At 41.8% G+C, this 17,500-nt stretch overlaps 1 protein-coding gene across 3 annotated transcripts in view; it reads right to left on the reverse strand.

Annotated features, from left to right (window-relative positions):
• The window catches only part of LOC311229372 (band 4.1-like protein 1), a 311,906-nt gene that overhangs the window by 212,903 nt on the left and 81,503 nt on the right, over positions 1–17,500 (reverse strand). For 2 of the 3 annotated variants that reach the window (XM_084315459.1, XM_084315457.1), the window contains exon 2: positions 9,120–9,219. The exons of the other annotated variant lie outside the window; for it this stretch is intronic. The gene's annotated coding sequence lies outside the window, so the exon portion shown is untranslated. The remainder of the gene's footprint in view (positions 1–9,119; positions 9,220–17,500) is intronic. 3 annotated transcript variants of the gene reach the window in all.

A 17,500-nucleotide genomic window follows, 5' to 3' on the forward strand; every position in this document is an offset into this window, starting at 1 on the left:
GCGAACACAGGGAGAACATGCAAACTCCACACAGTAATACTGTAATACTAATAGTAATACTGGTACTGTAGTAATACTAGTACTGTAGGCCCAACTCGAGGAGGATGAAGAAACGGTTGATGAAATAGAGTCTGCAGTTCACTAGAGGTCTGATCTCTTCTCTGGAGATCAGACATCACCCACAAGAATGTCTCAGAGTGCTGATGCAGCTGAGCTCTAGAGAGACATAGAGAGAACACGCTGGTGAGTTACATGTCTAATTATCACATGTCCTCCTCACAACAGAACACGCTGGTGAGTTACATGTCTAATTATCACATGTCCTCCTCACAACAACAGAACATGTAGGTGAGTTACATGTCTGATTATCACATGTCCTCCTCACAACAACAGAACACGCTGGTGAGTTACATGTCTAATTATCACATGTCCTCCTCCAACAGAACACGTTGGTGAGTTACATGTCTAATTATCACATGTCCTCCTCACAACAGAACACGTAGGTGAGTTACATGTCTGATTATCACATGTCCTCCTCACAACAACAGAACACGCTGGTGAGTTACATGTCTAATTATCACATGTCCTCCTCACAACAGAACACGTAGGTGAGTTACATGTCTAATTATCACATGTCCTCCTCACAACAGAACACGTAGGTGAGTTACATGTCTAATTATCACATGTCCTCCTCACAACAGAACACGTAGGTGAGTTACATGTCTAATTATCACATGTCCTCCTCACAACAACAGAACACGTAGGTGAGTTACATGTCTGATTATCACATGTCCTCCTCACAACAGAACACGTTGGTGAGTTACATGTCTGATTATCACATGTCCTCCTCACAACAGAACACGTAGGTGAGTTACATGTCTGATTATCACATGTCCTCCTCACAACAGAACACGTAGGTGAGTTACATGTGTGGTATAAATAAAATCACTTAATTGAAAATGGGAAATGCAAGCCAATTGCATTAGCAGTGATTCTTTAGGTTAAGAAGGTCACATTCACTACAATCTTATCAGATCTTGTATCTAACTAGATCTTACAGCATTAGGCTTTAAATAAAATTGTAAATGAATGGCCAAAGTCTTGAATCAGATGAAATAGCTCTTTTTCTTCATAGTCTGTGATGTTAATTGAAGTTGATCTTACCTCAGGCCGTGTACGATGGTGTGCTTCTTCAAGATACTTACCTCGCCATGACTTCTCGTTGTTCTTCACGTCTCAGCGTGGCTCGTCATAATTTAGCATGGGGAAAAAACATAAAATCTAGGTAGCCAGTTAATTTTGCATGAAAAACAATCATTCGTTTTGTCATCTAACCCTAACTAACCTTACTGTCATGCATTTGTCCTAATAAACTAACCTACACTGTGGCACTCAACACTTTGATGAACATTGTTACTCAGCTGATAGAGTTGTGCCCTTTTTGATGTCCTGTCATACAGTGTCAGCTAAATGATCAATGTACGTGTATACCTTGTACATTTAGATAATTGTGTTTCAATTTTGTGGATGATGAATTTGCAGTTATGAAAATCTACCTAACTCCCATACTAACAATAACTAACCAGTCGTTTTCATCATCTCTTTTCAAGAGGCACATGAATTAGAGAAGTGCCCGAGATGAAAGATTAATGATGAAAACAACTTTACTTACAATCCCCTCCTTCTATTCTCTGTTTATAACCAATAACATGCATGACTATTCCTTAGACTATTCTTTTAACAACTAATACATTTCCATGACTGCAAAATATCAACCACAAAATTGAAACACAATTATCTAAATGTACAAGGTATACACGTACATTGATCATTTAGCTGACACTGTATGACAGGACATCAAAAAGGGCACAACTCTATCAGCTGAGTAACAATGTTCATCAAAGTGTTGAGTGCCACAGTGTAGGTTAGTTTATTAGGACAAATGCATGACAGTAAGGTTAGTTAGGGTTAGATGACAAAACGAATGATTGTTTTTCATGCAAAATTAACTGGCTACCTAGATTTTATGTTTTTTCCCCATGCTAAATTATGACGAGCCACGCTGAGACGTGAAGAACAACCGAGAAGTCATGGCGAGGTAAGTATCTTGAAGAAGCACACCATCGTACACGGCCTGAGGTAAGATCAACTTCAATTAACATCACAGACTATGAAGAAAAAGAGCTATTTCATCTGATTCAAGACTTTGGCCATTCATTTACAATTTTATTTAAAGCCTAATGCTGTAAGATCTAGTTAGATACAAGATCTGATAAGATTGTAGTGAATGTGACCTTCTTAACATAAATAATCACTGCTAATGCAATTGGCTTGCATTTCCCATTTTCAATTAAGTGATTTTATTTACAAATGAATTGAATTAATCCCAAAATGATTTTCTTCTTTAGCAGAAAGGCGTTGAATCATTTATGTGAGGAGGTTTTCTAAGGCAGTTTTCATCATCCTCAGATCATGAATTGGTGAGAGGACAGAACGAGTGAGACGACGCGTGACCTGAACCACGAACGACGGTGCGACCAGGCAAGGAGGAACACAACCCAGCGACCTGAGCGACCCACGACAGCATACTACCACCAGGGACGCCGCCAAGGAGCTGCGGACACAACCAGGGCGACGACAACAACCGTGGGAGAACCACCAGCCCACGCAACACAGACGTCCCCAAAGGAAGGGGAGCAGAGACAGAAAGGACGACATGCAGCCCCACCCCGGCGACCCGCGGCAGACCATCTGCAAACGGGAACCGAAGTCCCCGACCATCAAGGTGGATTCCCATGACAAGATTGTCATCCGTGTGAGAGAGAGCGTCCTACTGACTAGCCACTACACCGGCGGGCCCTCGCCCTCCATCAAGTGGTACCGCAATGACGAGGAGAGGACCAACCACCACACAGCACGTTCAAGAACGCCCTGACCACCATGTCTCTGGGCCTGATGGGGGCCAAGCGTGAGCACAGTGGCGGATGTGTGGTGGTGATGGAGAACAACGCAGGATCCAGGAAAAGAGTCTGCAAAACCACTATAGTTGACTGCTACAGGTGACCCTTGACAGGGAATGAACGGCGACCAGTGAATATTCCCGACTGCATCGTCAAGAAGAGACACATCAGAGACCTGTGGACCAAGATACTTCTGAACGCCACATTGTCCACATTATTATGTATTTATTTAAATTTTACTGTGTTACTGTATTACATCACATTTGAATTACTTAGGTTACAAAATTGTATTGTCAGACAAGAAAGAATCAGTTGTTTTATTCTCTCATAGAAGAGGACATGTAACGTTGTTTTGCACCTGTATGGTGAACCATTGATAGTATATGCACTAGAATTACATACAGAAGCGATGCATAAGACGTTTTATCTCCTCATTTATAGAGAAGAAATGGAGAAAATTGCCTGATTCTAAGTAAAGACCAACAAAGCTGAGGCAATCACAGATGAAAGTGACACTCAAACTCAGATTAAATACAACTGGATCCTAAGTAATTTCATCAAGAATCATCATAAAATGTGCAAATATATATATATATATATATATTTGTGAACAGTTTCCCATAATCAATCATGTTAGTTTTATTAACCACCAGGTTAACGGTTGTTAAAACGTTTTTGTACACATTAGCCTTATGTGTAAATCCTATTCCTAATAATTATGCACACAATTTTGTTTTTTCACCCTGTGCACTCTGACCACACAGAGACAGTGCATGTATTTAATTGGTTTATTACGATGCCTGTATGCACAACAATCACGTCACGACATGAACGACTGAAGGTATGCCAAGATATTTGCACAGCGATAGCTTCTAATGATTATGTTAATTGTTGTTTGATATCAGAGATGAGGACCACTCATTGATATAGGTATTTTGAGCGATTAATAAAAGAAAAGGGTGATATCTATTCCCACATCTCTGATATCAAAATAACACAGACCGCAGTCCAGTCGATCATGTCATGAATCATGTATGTAAATAATTCTATTTTAAACTATTATGCCAACAACCAGATCACATTGGCCAAAATTTTCATTATTTTAATTGTTTTCTATTTTCACTTTTACCTGTTCCAAACAATCCTGGTATATTATACATTAATCTCACCCACATTATAAGAAAGAAAAGTGAGTATTGTGGTATAATATCTAATGTTCTCATGTAAATATAGTCCCCTCCCCTATATCCCCTTACCTGTGCCCCCCCCCCTCTCTGTGGAATAAGACACTCCCCTCCCCTGTGTCCCCATTACCTGTACCCCCCCCCCCCATCTGACCTATCAAATGGGACCACACCCCCCCCTGTTAACTATATAGATCTCCTCTTGAGATCTATCCAGGGCTTCTTACCTGGGGGATTTCAGCTGATCACCTGGGGGGAAACCCTCAGCCATTCTCTCTATGTAATTCTATCTGTTTGGTTAATAAACCCTTGTTATTATCCAAGCCTCGGTTGACTGAGACATTCTTCATCAGGATATCTACAAATATCCCACAATTGGCTACAAATATCCCACACATGTCTAATTATCACATGTCCTCCTCACAACAACAGAACACGCTGGTGAGTTACATCATGTCTAATTATCACATGTCCTCCTCACAACAGAACACGTAGGTGAGTTACATGTCTAATTATCACATGTCCTCCTCACAACAACAGAACACGTAGGTGAGTTACATGTCTAATTATCACATGTCCTCCTCACAACAACAGAACACGCTGGTAAGTTACATGTCTAATTATCACATGTCCTCCTCACAACAGAACACGTAGGTGAGTTACATGTCTAATTATCACATGTCCTCCTCACAACAGAACACGTAGGTGAGTTACATGTCTAATTATCACATGTCCTCCTCACAACAGAACACGTTGGTGAGTTACATGTCTAATTATCACATGTCCTCCTCACAACAACAGAACACGTAGGTGAGTTACATGTCTAATTATCACATGTCCTCCTCACAACAACAGAACACGTAGGTGAGTTACATGTCTAATTATCACACGTCCTCCTCACAACAGAACACGTAGGTGAGTTACATGTCTAATTATCACATGTCCTCCTCACAACAGAACGACTATGGTGGAAAATCGGCAAAGTGCTCCTTTAAACTGTAGCTAACCTTCATACTTACCATCTTACTGTCTTTTACTAATAGTACTCTGCCACTATGGCTCTACTACTACCTGCTATGTGCTCTGCTACTATGCCTATACTACTCCCTACAATGCTAATATGTAGGGATGTCCGATATTATCGGCCGATATCGGCATTAAAATGTGATATCGGAAAATATCGGTATCGGTTTTCAATATTATTTTTTTTAACATGTCTATAACCTTTATTTACCCAGGCAAGCAAGTAAGAACAAATTCAGATTTTATTTATTGTCAAAAGTATGCATAATGTTGTGTTAATTCCACAACAAGAGATATGTAAGGTTAATTACCTGGAATTATAAAAAAAATTGGGGGGGGGAAACCCTGCATATATCGGTATCGGTTGATATCGGTATCGGAAATTAAGAGTTGGACAATATCGGTATATCGGTATCGATAAAAAAGCCAATATCGAGCATCCCTACTAATATGTCTATACTACTGTGCACTCAGTGTAGCACTGTCTGTTCTGCACTGCTAGATGAACAATATCACCACCCGCCTGCTGACTTGTTGTACAGAATTTGTCGCTTTGGATGAAAGCATCAGCTAAGTAACTAAATGTAAATGTAGCATTATAAAATACAGTATATGTAAATCTATGTAGACTCATAAAGATTATCCCTCAAAAGGTTTTTTGTATATTTTCCGCAGAGGAGCCTCTTGTAAGAAATAAGTACAGAATTTTCTCGGTTTATTTGTTTATTTATTGATTGGTTTATTTTCAAAGTAGTATTCCATTAATTTAATTAGTTGTTCTTTCTTGCCTACACTTGCTTTCCTTACAACAACATTTCTACCGTTTCTTGGCAAGAAATCTCCTCGTCCACACACGTTTAATGCAGCTTAAAATAATGAATAAGACAAATATACAGCCTTCCAATACCATTAGGGTAGATACAAGTAACACACCAGCAAGAAAGCAGCAGAATGCACTCTACTGTGCACAGTAGAGAGAGCACACCTCCGTTAAGGCTAAACAATCTCTCCACTTCGCCCCTTACTTTCACACTCAACATTTTACTGGGTAGATGACAGAGATCTGCCTGTATTGACAGTCTCAGGCTGTGATACAAGTACAACTATAAAAAATAATACATATTGATACCATCAGTAGGATATCACAAAGGGACAACATGTTTAAAATGTCATCATCATCGTCATCGTCATCATCATCTTCATCGAACAAGCTGTTGAGTTGATGTTTTTAGTTTTGTGAGAATAACACCATGAGGCCAAATGACTCAAAACTTCACCGGGAAGTTTGGTGCACTGCAAATCATATCACTTCCTGTTTACCATGTGGTTTATCCAAAGATTAGATTGGATTTGACAGCCAGGTGGTTTGGCCTATTAACTATGTATATAACACATGTGAAGATTTTAGGTCCCTAGATATCACACAGTAAATCCCATGAGATTGTGACTGTATGACTAACGGGCCAGGAGGTCCACTAATTTGAAAGTTGAACGTTTGACCTGATGGTGGTGCTAGAGCAAAGGTCACGGGGTCACCAAAATCAATAGCTTTCTTCCTCTATGGGTCATGCATGTTCACGCTAATTGTATAGCAATCCCATTAACCTTCGACATAATCTTGTACACAGACCAACAAACAAACAGACAGACAAACAACAAACAGGTGAAGGAAGTAACCTTGTTTTTCAATATCTGTAGATGACAGCATCTACTCATAGATCTCAGATGAGGAGGACAGTATTAGTGGTGTGTGCTTTCAAGTTAGACTGGGAAGCCACAGGCTTATAGCAGCAGATGAGACAGGGCTGTGCCCCAAGGCCGACAAGCAACAGCTGATAGCCACAGCGTTTTGTTTTGGGTAAGCGATGCCGGTAATATCAACATCACCGTTGCTATAGTGATTTGGGTCAAAAATGCCGTTGCCATGGTATCGTGTCTTATAGTAATGAGAAAAGGGGGCGGGCCCCGTTGCTAGGGGAAAGACGCTATGAGATGTGAGTTTTTCCGGGGTATGTTAGACTAAGACACGAAACGGGTGCGAGCAGACGCGTTGACAGCAGGCCACGTGAGCGGATCGGCGCGGCCGAGAAATCCGCTCTTCGCTCTTTAAAGCTTGGTCCGCTCCGCTAATCGCTCATGTTGACCCCGCCCCCAAGTCGCTCTCCGCTCGCTCCCCGCTCACCTTGAATCGAGCGCTCCCCGCGCCAGATCGCTCGGCAGATTTTTTATTTTTTTTGGAGCATGGTGTAAATTAGCTCAAACTACAACAGTCTACACCCCCTTGCCACGACATCGCTAGCCTTGGCTAACAGGGAAGGCCTTTGGACACCGAGCCACCACCGAGCGGGGTGACAGAAGAGAGATCGTTAGAATAATGAATTTAGTTCCTTCTAATGCTTTTCAAGGACAGAAAGAACTGTTTTCCATCTGGTACAGAGGCTTTGTTTATGGAATAAACAACGTTTTCCAAGAAAGGTACCACGTTGCCAGTGTCGAATTCTTATGAAACGGATTGCATGGACGGGGATGATACAGTGTGTGACAGCCAATGTGAAGTATTGAAAACAAACACAACGCAGAGGGGAAAGTCACGGAGGAGCAGGTGACGAGATGAGATTGGCTGATTACCGGAGTATCCAACACAGGGGTGTAAACAGAACCAAATAGGTGGAAGTAATGAAGGATGTTATACTTTCATATACCAAACATAATGTGTGTCTGTTGATGCTTCATCAGTTAAAAAAGTCACATTCTTCAGAGCCTGTGTCTAATTATCTACCCAAGGAGCGTCCCAGATTAATGGGAGACTGTTTTAAACATTATGCACTTCCTAAAACCAGATTCTCTACAACTGTAATCTGTGGGTGGCAGAATCACTTCCCATACCTGAGCAACACTACAATTACAGTTGTTTTGGCTTCGAGGAGAAGTGCTGATGGATGGCAATAACAAGCAGGTTGGTGCGGTTCAGATAGTGTTGTTATTCTCAGTTGTATTTGATTGGCTCGAACACAAGCACACTCACAAGCATTATGCTGTGGGGAACTACAATTTCAGAATTCATACGTGTCATTCCTCTGGTCTGAGACGGTACAAAGATATTAGTGAAAATTAGCGGCTCTCTCCCAAATCCAAAAACTAGAGTACTAAAACTCAATCTTGTGATGTCATCAAGTATTCCTATTCCAATTTTATTTTTTATTTATAATTGTACTACCTATTGTGCTACATTTAATTTAGTTTATATCCCATATAATTTTATTCAACCTCTTATATACAGTTGTACAGCCCTGGCCTATATTTCATTTTATTTCATAATTATATTATTCTATTGTGCTTAACTTAGCTCATGTTTCATTTTACTCAACAACTTTATTGTATTATCCGTCTGTTAATGTCTGTCCGCTAATGTCGCACCAATAACGTCCAAAGCAAAGTATACAAGACCTTTCTGATTCTGATTCTGAGTCTGTGAATTGGGAAATATGTTATAGATGACACAGAGCACACAGCGGAATGTTCTGAGTTAATATTTTCTGTTTCAGAAGGGAGACCATTACTATAGAATAAAGCAGACTTCATACTTGATGACATCACAAGCTTGATTGTTACTTCTCTCTTGGTTTCTGGCTTTGGGAGAGAGTAGCTCATCATTCACAAATATCAACTGTTTTAGGCCATGGAAATAACATATTATTAGAACTTTAAATTTGAGTGGTGTTCCCCTTGCCTCTGTATAATTGCTTTGTTAAAAGACAGAAGAGGTTAACGGACAGAGTGAGCAAAGCATGGGTTGAAGAGGCCACTGTAGAACAAAGAGAGGAGGAAAAGAAGCTAGAAGATCACAGGGACATCTCTTTCTATTGCCCTCTTGCGTTTTTTTTTCAAAATGTTCTTGTCCTATTAAAGCTGAAGTAGGCAACTTTGGAGAAATTAGCAAGAGTGAGCTTACCTGCCCAGAAGAAATAGAGCAAACTCTGCATCACTTTTCAAGCTCATGCACAGGCAACCAAGGTTTTCCACAGACTCCCAGAGGCACCAGCAGCTTTAAGCTGAAAAAAAAGAAAGGATTTTTTAAATATATATACCGTATACTATATATAGTACATACATACATACATACATACATTCATACAAACATATTCCCCTTTTTTTCACTGAGGGCCGCACCGCCAGTGGGTGTCATTCCATTGTGATGTTGTCCTTCGCAGCCGATATTGAGCTATACAAATAACCTTGAGTTGATCTGACATGATGACAACGTGGGATGAACAGACAGCCTGACGATCAGGTTTTACGGCATTGTTTGGGCGATATGTCATCAGACAAACTAAACAGTACTGTAGTGTTGTTTAGATAAAAGGAAGCATTCATATATTTTTGCATTTACACCACCTGCCTATTTCCAGCCAGCTCTATGTTTGGAATGAGAGTCTCTTACCCCACGGCAAGCCCTTGGAAGCGTAGTACAGGTGAGATACAACACAGCCTAAACCTTGTCAAATCTATCCAACGAGGAAGTTGTGAGTCTTGGCTCATGACCCTGCTGTAAGCACTGATACAATACCAGCTTTATTTACCACACTGTTGGTCTGGTTGGCTCCAGGCCACAGATTACTCTCTTTTTAAAAGGGGACAACAAACAATGCTGATTTGAACAGTTTTTGCACACATTAATTTAGTTTGACAGTTATTGAAAGTAAATTAGTTTGAATATGGCCACCAGTGATATCACCGGGGGACATTGAATTATTGTGTGGTGTTAATTATAATGATGTAGATGACAAAATAGCAATACCTTGTCTTATATGGACAGTATGGAGCTGTAATTAACACAACACTGTGATGTCAATGTCCCCAATGGCATCACTGGTGGTCATATTCAAACTAATTTACTCTTAATAACAAACTAAATTAATGTGTGTGAAACTGTTTACAGTTTACAGTGTGTGAGATTATGTGCAAAATAAATCAGCATTGGTTTTTTGTGAAGTGCCCCTTTAAATAGAGCAGTGTTATTCCTGACCATTTCTTATAACTGCTTGTCTATTTTAGTATGCTTTGTGAAATTAAGTACTTTAATTTTTAGGGCATATAGGCCCATTTCGCAGCAAAAGTCAAAATGGTCACTGCAAAAAGGTCCTATTTGACCTTTGTTCATGTATTCCAAGGCAAAATGATGCCTGTTTTACAGCATGAAAGGCAGTAGTCAAATCAAACGCACCCTCTTGATTATGTAATCCACCAGAGGAGTCACTTCAACAGGATTCTCTAACTCTGTTAGAAACGCTCCCCCATGAGAGTAAGTTTCAAGTTGGCACAAGGTTGGCACAAGGGAAACTTGTGCCAACTTAAGACTTATGATGATGTTCTTATGACTTGTGACTTATGAAGAGCTTAAGGCAACAGTTGCAACCAACATTATACATAATGTTTTAAGGTTGAATGCCCTAAATGCTGGGGATTTCTAACCTAGTTGCTTTACTCTGAAATCCAATTCAATTGCACTGTTTTTTCCCCACTTGCCATATGTCTCTATTTATTGTATCTTACCTATTTAATAAATGTTTAGAGTGATGTATTGGGACCATAAAGTAAATGTTACTGTATAATACATCACTTTTTCTTTTTGAATCTAGACAACATTTAATATAATACCATGCTAATACTTTGCAGATGCATGCCCTTGTAAATGTTACGAGGGTGGATCCAGCCCAGAAAGAGTGATGACACAACAAAAGGCCCTCCTGGCACCCTGCCAGTGATACATAATGATACTTAATGCAAATAAAGCCAGATCTCCAGATTCAAAAACATAAACTACTGTAATCTGCATATCTCTACTGATAACGGATCAAAGGGATTGAAAGGGTAAGAGAATATAAGTATCTTGGAAATCTGGCTCGACGTAACATTTACATTTAAATATCACATCAGGAACCTTAAAAAACGAATTATGACAAGAGTGGCTTTTTATAAATCAGCTTTCAAGGATACTATCGTGGACATTAATACTGACACTTGCAACTGACTCATGGAATCTCTTGCAAAGCGACCTAAAACCTAATACTTTTCTATCTCTTGGATGCTTCAGGTTTGCACTTAATACCCGTTGATTACCTGCCTGCCTGTTTTTGCTTGACTTCGCTTGTTATTTTGCATGGTTGTATTTCTATTTTAGCTTGACTGTTTGCTGATCTTGTACGTTGGTATTATTTCATGTTTTCCCTGCGTGTAATCTCAGCATCATTGTAAATGAGCGTCACGCTCTATTGATTTTCGAGAATTCTAAATAAAGGTTGATGTATAGTCACCTCCAGGAAGGCTTTTCCAATTTCCTTTCACCCTATGCAGTTGTGTACGATGTAATAAATCATTGCGGAGGGAAATGGTGGGTGTCAGAATCCCCTTACAGCAGGTCCTGTGGGAGTTATACAGCCACTGTCTCCCACTGTATTTATCTCCGGGGGATCAGGACGCATCAGGTGACGGTACACAGGAGTTATTGTCGGGGATCGCTGCGAGACCCTGCGGCATCTCCGCATCAAGGTGACCTTTTTTTGTAGGTGCATGCTTACGTGTTCACCTGAAATACCAATAACCATAAAGATATCGCACTATTAATTATCTTGAAAATGCAAGGCGATGAGTGCCGCTGTGTTGTGCCTTCAAACAGTAGAATCAGGATGTCTATACATAAGTTAATGGGAACAGATTTGCATAACAGCCTCATCAGGATGACAGTGCAATCTGCCCAGGTGGGGCCGATTTTACAAAACAGGCACGTGGGGAGGACTGGTGGAGGCATGCAATAGTGAATAGAGCAATAGAGGCACAAATAGACTCCCTGCTGTTGCTCAGTGGCAGCACTCTCTGGCTGCCCAACAGGCCCGGCTGTGCTCAGCTTCCTCCCTGCTGCAGCCTAATGGAGTGTGTGCAGCGAGACAGTGGACCAGTGGACTAGTTCATCACTAACTGGCACGGAGGGGCAGCCACTGGCCCCCCAGCAGCAGCACAAAACAGGCAAACAGCTGGGTCCTACGCTTCGTGAGGCTGGATGGAGCTATGAGGTAATATGTGGAAGTGAGGCTGTCATAAAAGCATATTGAACCTCCTCTGTGATATCTAATGCACGAGTGATTTGATCGGTGGATTCAAATGAAGCATTATGCATGTGCGTGTTTGTGCAAGCATGCGTACGAGCGTGTGATCCCCCACTCCCCCCACTGTTTCTCTTCATACACTCCGGGCCACAAGCATGTCCATCATCCAACAAGGACAGCTCTCTCTCTCTCTCTCTCTCTCTCTCTCTCTCTCTCTACTCACATTATTCCTGCCTCGAGACACAGAGAATAGTATCCATGGCAGAACCATCTAAGGCTCTACCACCAGCATGCAAAATACTGCAGGGCAGTGTGGGTGTGAGAAGCCAGCTGAGGACAGGAGATGTAGAGGGAGAGAGGAACGCCTCACAAGCTCTTTATCAAGAGATTCCCAAGTGGTTGCTCTCCTTAACGGCATAGTTTACATCTTTGGACACTAAGCGCTATGGGAATACTTACTATAGTCTATTTGATGGAATGCCATTAGCTTACTCGCAGAGTCCCGTGGTCAGAGTCCTGGCTCCGAGCGAAACCCAGGGAGCGTCAGACAGGCAAAATGCAAAACTCTGGGCCTCGTTCCAACGTGAATCAAGTGTGGAAAATGCTCGAGGGATCTTTTGTTGTTGACGATTTAAGCTTTTTGAATGCATGTTACGGTGTGGATTAACACTTTTTGTCTCGTGGACCCGTTTCTTTGCCTTTCTGGCGCCAAAACTCATCATCAACCACACTACTAGCAAGTATTCCATACCAGTTAATGTCCAAACATCCAAACTATTCCTTTAATATGACAGTGTGGTCCCTTGAAAAATGTATTAAAATAAAAAGATAATGATGATGATCCAATAGCTCAAACAGTGAACTCCAAGCCCACGTTGTTGAACAAAAAATTCAAAGAAACAGACTAAGAAATGACGTAAACACCATGATCAAAACCGCAAAAAAATATTTCATCAATGACAAAACTGAGGAAAACAAAAACAAACCACGTGAACTTTGGAAATTACTCAATAATCAACTAGGCTGCAGTAAAAAACTTAAAACCAGATTCTCAAACATAAACATAAAGACGGACAACACGCTCATCACAGACAAGCTGGATGTAGCCAATTACTTAAACATCTTTTTCACAAACATAGCCACAACACTTGTAAACAAACTACCCTCCCACTCAGGGCATTATGGGGTAGAACACATAGTAGAATACTACAAAAACCTAGGGGTCCGCAAAGACGACTTCAAACTAGAAATGGTAACAACCGATGAGGTACTCAAAAAACTGAGCGCCCTCCAACCTAACAAGGCCACTGACCATGACAACATCCCCTCCAAATTCCTCAGAGACGCAGCAGCCGCCATCACCCCAGTCATCACACACATAATAAACCTCTCCATAAAACAGGGACACGTCCCCAAGGACTTCAAAATTGCAATAGTGACCCCTCTGCACAAAAAGGGCAGCAAATTAGACCCAGGCAACTACCGCCCTGTTTCTATTCTTACCTCCATCTCGAAAGTCATGGAGAAAATAGTCTACAAACAGGTCGAAAAGTACCTGGCGGGAAAAAATCTAATCTACGAATTCCAATCTGGCTTCCCACTCCACTGACACATGCCTTCTCTATTTGAACGACCACATCAAACAAGAGGTGGACGCGGGCAAATACTGCAGCATGGTCATGCTGGACCTACAAAAGGCCTTCGACACTGTCAATCACTCCATTCTGATTGACAAGCTAAAAGCAATTGGTTTTGATAGTTTATCAGTGAGCTGGATGCAATCCCACCTGGAGGGGAGAGAACAGATGGTGGAGGTAAACGGTACCCTACCCCCCCCCCCCCCCCTCACAGTGAGCTGTGGTGTTCCACAAGGAAGCATACTAGGACCGCTACTGTTCCTAATTTATGCAAATGACATGTCGTCAGCTTGTGACTGCAACTTGTTCCTGTTTGCGGACGACTCAGCCCTGCTGGTCTCTGACAAGAACAAGTTGCAGGTTGAAAAAATCCTCAGCTCGGAACTAGGCAAAATCTGCATATGGCTTGCTGATAACAAACTATCATTACACATGGGCAAAACATTCTCTTCGGTTCAAATAACAAACTCAGCAAGACCGACGGCTTCTCAGTTACAGTGGGTGACAATATTGTCACAAGGAAAGATGAAATTACCTACCTGGGTTACATCCTAGAGGCAAATCTTTCCTGTGACAAAATGGCATCCAATGTAATAGAAAAAGTCAACAAACTAGATTCTTGTACCGGATCTCCTCTCTGGTAAACAAGAATACCCTGAAGACTTTGGCAGGAGCACTCATTCAAGGGTACTACAACTATGCTTGCACCTCATGGTACCAAAGCACCTCAAAGGCGCTAAAAACAAGATTACAAACATCACAAAACAAAATAGTCAAGACTACTACTTGACCTTACCCCTAGAACCCACCTCACCCCTGCACACTTTGACAACCTAGGATGGCTTAGAGTAGATGACAGAGTACAGCAACTTGCAATGGGCCTGGTCTACAAGATACACTATACGACTAAGGTACCCACATACATGTCAAAATACTTCCCAAAGGTCAGTGAATACCACGACCACAACACCAGAGGAAGCTCAACAAATCATGTTAAATCCAGATTCGGCTCAAACAAGGGACTAAACACGCTTCGCAATTATGCCACATCAATGTGGAACGCCCTACCCAAAGCTGTAAAGGAATGTGAATCCCTACCCACATTCAAAACCACTCTTAAAGAGCACCTACGGGAGGCTGCAATTCGAAACTGGCCACCGTAAATGTCCAAACCCCCCATCCCCTCCTAATAGACAGTCTCCTCCCCACCGCATATATTCTCTCCCCGCCGTATATGTATATTTCTCTCCCACCCACCCACCCACCCCCTCCTAATGTACAGTCCCCTCCCCATCATATGATTATACTGTCAGGATCTATGAGTAACAGTACTGTATATTTGAATACCGTATATGTCACAAATGTATCAGTACTAAATACCTATATGTCCCTATGCCATAAATGTCATGTATGTTGAGTATGTCTTAAATGTCAATATGAAATGAAAATGGGGGACCCTGATGTAAACAAGACAAACGTCTTTCTCTGGTCTGCATCCCCTTAACAATTGTGTGTATTGAGCCGTACACCCGTACTGTATTGTACCCATTCTGCAATCTGTTAAATAAAAGTTCTCATTCATTCATTCATTCATTCATGAAATAATAATAATATCTGTTCATTATTCTGACATGAACAAGGACATACTGTGTCATAGATGCAAAGCTAACTGGTCTTCCACAAACCACATTGCCAGTGAGCGACCACTAGGGGCAGAGTGGCTAACGGTGAGTGACTGAATTACTGACTGAGGGAGTTAGTGACTAGTGTCTGACTAAAACCACCACCAACAGCTTAATGCACAGGAAGAGGCCACTGTAACAGCTTGCCTGAAACGTTTTCCCCCCATTTGACTCTTCTGCAGAGTACAAAATGTTCTTAAATGCCATTTAAATGTTGACCAGTTTTCCAACCCCAGCTTGGGTCAGGGTCACCTTTGAGAAATGACTGGGAACCTAAAAACTCCACGATGGCACAGGATATCGCTCGGCTGTTTCAGTAACAAGACATGACCACAAGATTATCCTACAAACAGTATGACAGCAACAGAGCCTGGAGCCACTCCACATGCCCCCAGCACCCCCCACACAACCCATTTGAAGCCCCCACACCCACCCACGCCCTGTTCCTCGAGGGGAGAGGGTGGCACAGGGCTCATGCCATATGGGCTGCTCTGCAGCACACAGTGGGGGTGGGTGGTCGGCTGCGCCGGGCTGTGAGGGAAGCAACCTGTCTGTCTATTGGACTAATAATTAATAACTCTGTGATCTACGGATGTGTGCCCCTCACGCCCGGGTCCAAAGACCCTTCTCCTGACGGCAGAGAGCATTTCCGAGCGCTACACTCAGAGCGAGCAGGAAGCGTCCAGTGCTGAAGTCAGTTACAGATGGCTCATGATTCATAGCAGTGCAAGTGGTCACGCCTGCAGCTGATGGAAGGAGGGAGGAAGGGATGGATGGATATTCTCTCTCTCTCTCTGTTTCTCTCTCTCTCTGTTTCTCTCTCTCTCTCTGTTTCTCTCCCCGATGCCCTTTGCGATCTGCCACTGAAGCTCCCGAGTAATAAGCGGTTAGCTTGTTATCTACCAACAGTTCCATTATCCATTACAGCACGCAGATAAAGCAAGGCAGATTGTTGCAGCTGCTAGCACAGAGCGGCAGTGCTGGTAATAATAACAGTGAACCTCATCGTCACGGTGACATTGTAATTATCGTGTTCCGATGTCGAGGCCGGCAGTCCGGCTATTAAGGCCATGTCCAGACGAAAACGATTTTGATCTTTTTCGTTTTCATTTAGTTTTCATTTTAAAAAAGGTTTTCCATACAAACTAAATCGTCTCAAGAAATAAGTGCATGCCACAAATGTACAAAATAAATGTCTTTCCTGTTTTAGACGTCGCTCTTTTATTTGAAACCCCCCGACCGGAAGTGTTATCGTTGTTTTCACTAGCGGAACAACTTGTGTCGTCCGGTTCTGTGCTTTTGAGCTCATGCTAGTTTTCCAAAGGAGAGGAAAGAGAGACCGCGGCTCACATGCGCAAAATGCAGAGCTACAGCCTACAGGCAATCGATGATGAGGAGGATTTTAATCGGCAGGAGAGAGAGAACGTGTCAAAGCCGTATATAATATGGTGCGCGCATCTCAAACTACCTGTTGTATAAATTAATTGATTGATGTTTAACTTGACCCTGTGTCCAGTCCTTTCGACTAGCAAAAGTTGTCTGTATTTAACGTGAGGATACCACTGTCTTATTGTAGCAAACGTTGTCTGTATTTAACGTTACCTCAGGATACCACAGTCTTATTGTATTTAGTTGGTTAGCTATTTAGCTAATGTTGATAGCATTGAATAGCATCAATGCTAGCTGGCTGGCTACAACGAATTCTCACAAGCTGCCATGGTAAATCTCAACACCATATGCTATGAAACAGTATGTGCTTGGCTACTTAGCTATCTTATTTGAGTTTTCAGAAAAAGGCCTGCTATGTGACGCTAATCTATAGCTAGTATCGTATCGTGTATTTCATCACAGTAGCCTCCCGGTGTTTAATAAACACTTCTAGCCAGGACATATCTGGACATATAAGACATA

Source organism: Notolepis coatsorum (assembly GCF_963971535.1).
Source record: "Notolepis coatsorum genome assembly, chromosome: 6".
Lineage (NCBI taxonomy): Eukaryota > Metazoa > Chordata > Actinopteri > Aulopiformes > Paralepididae > Notolepis > Notolepis coatsorum.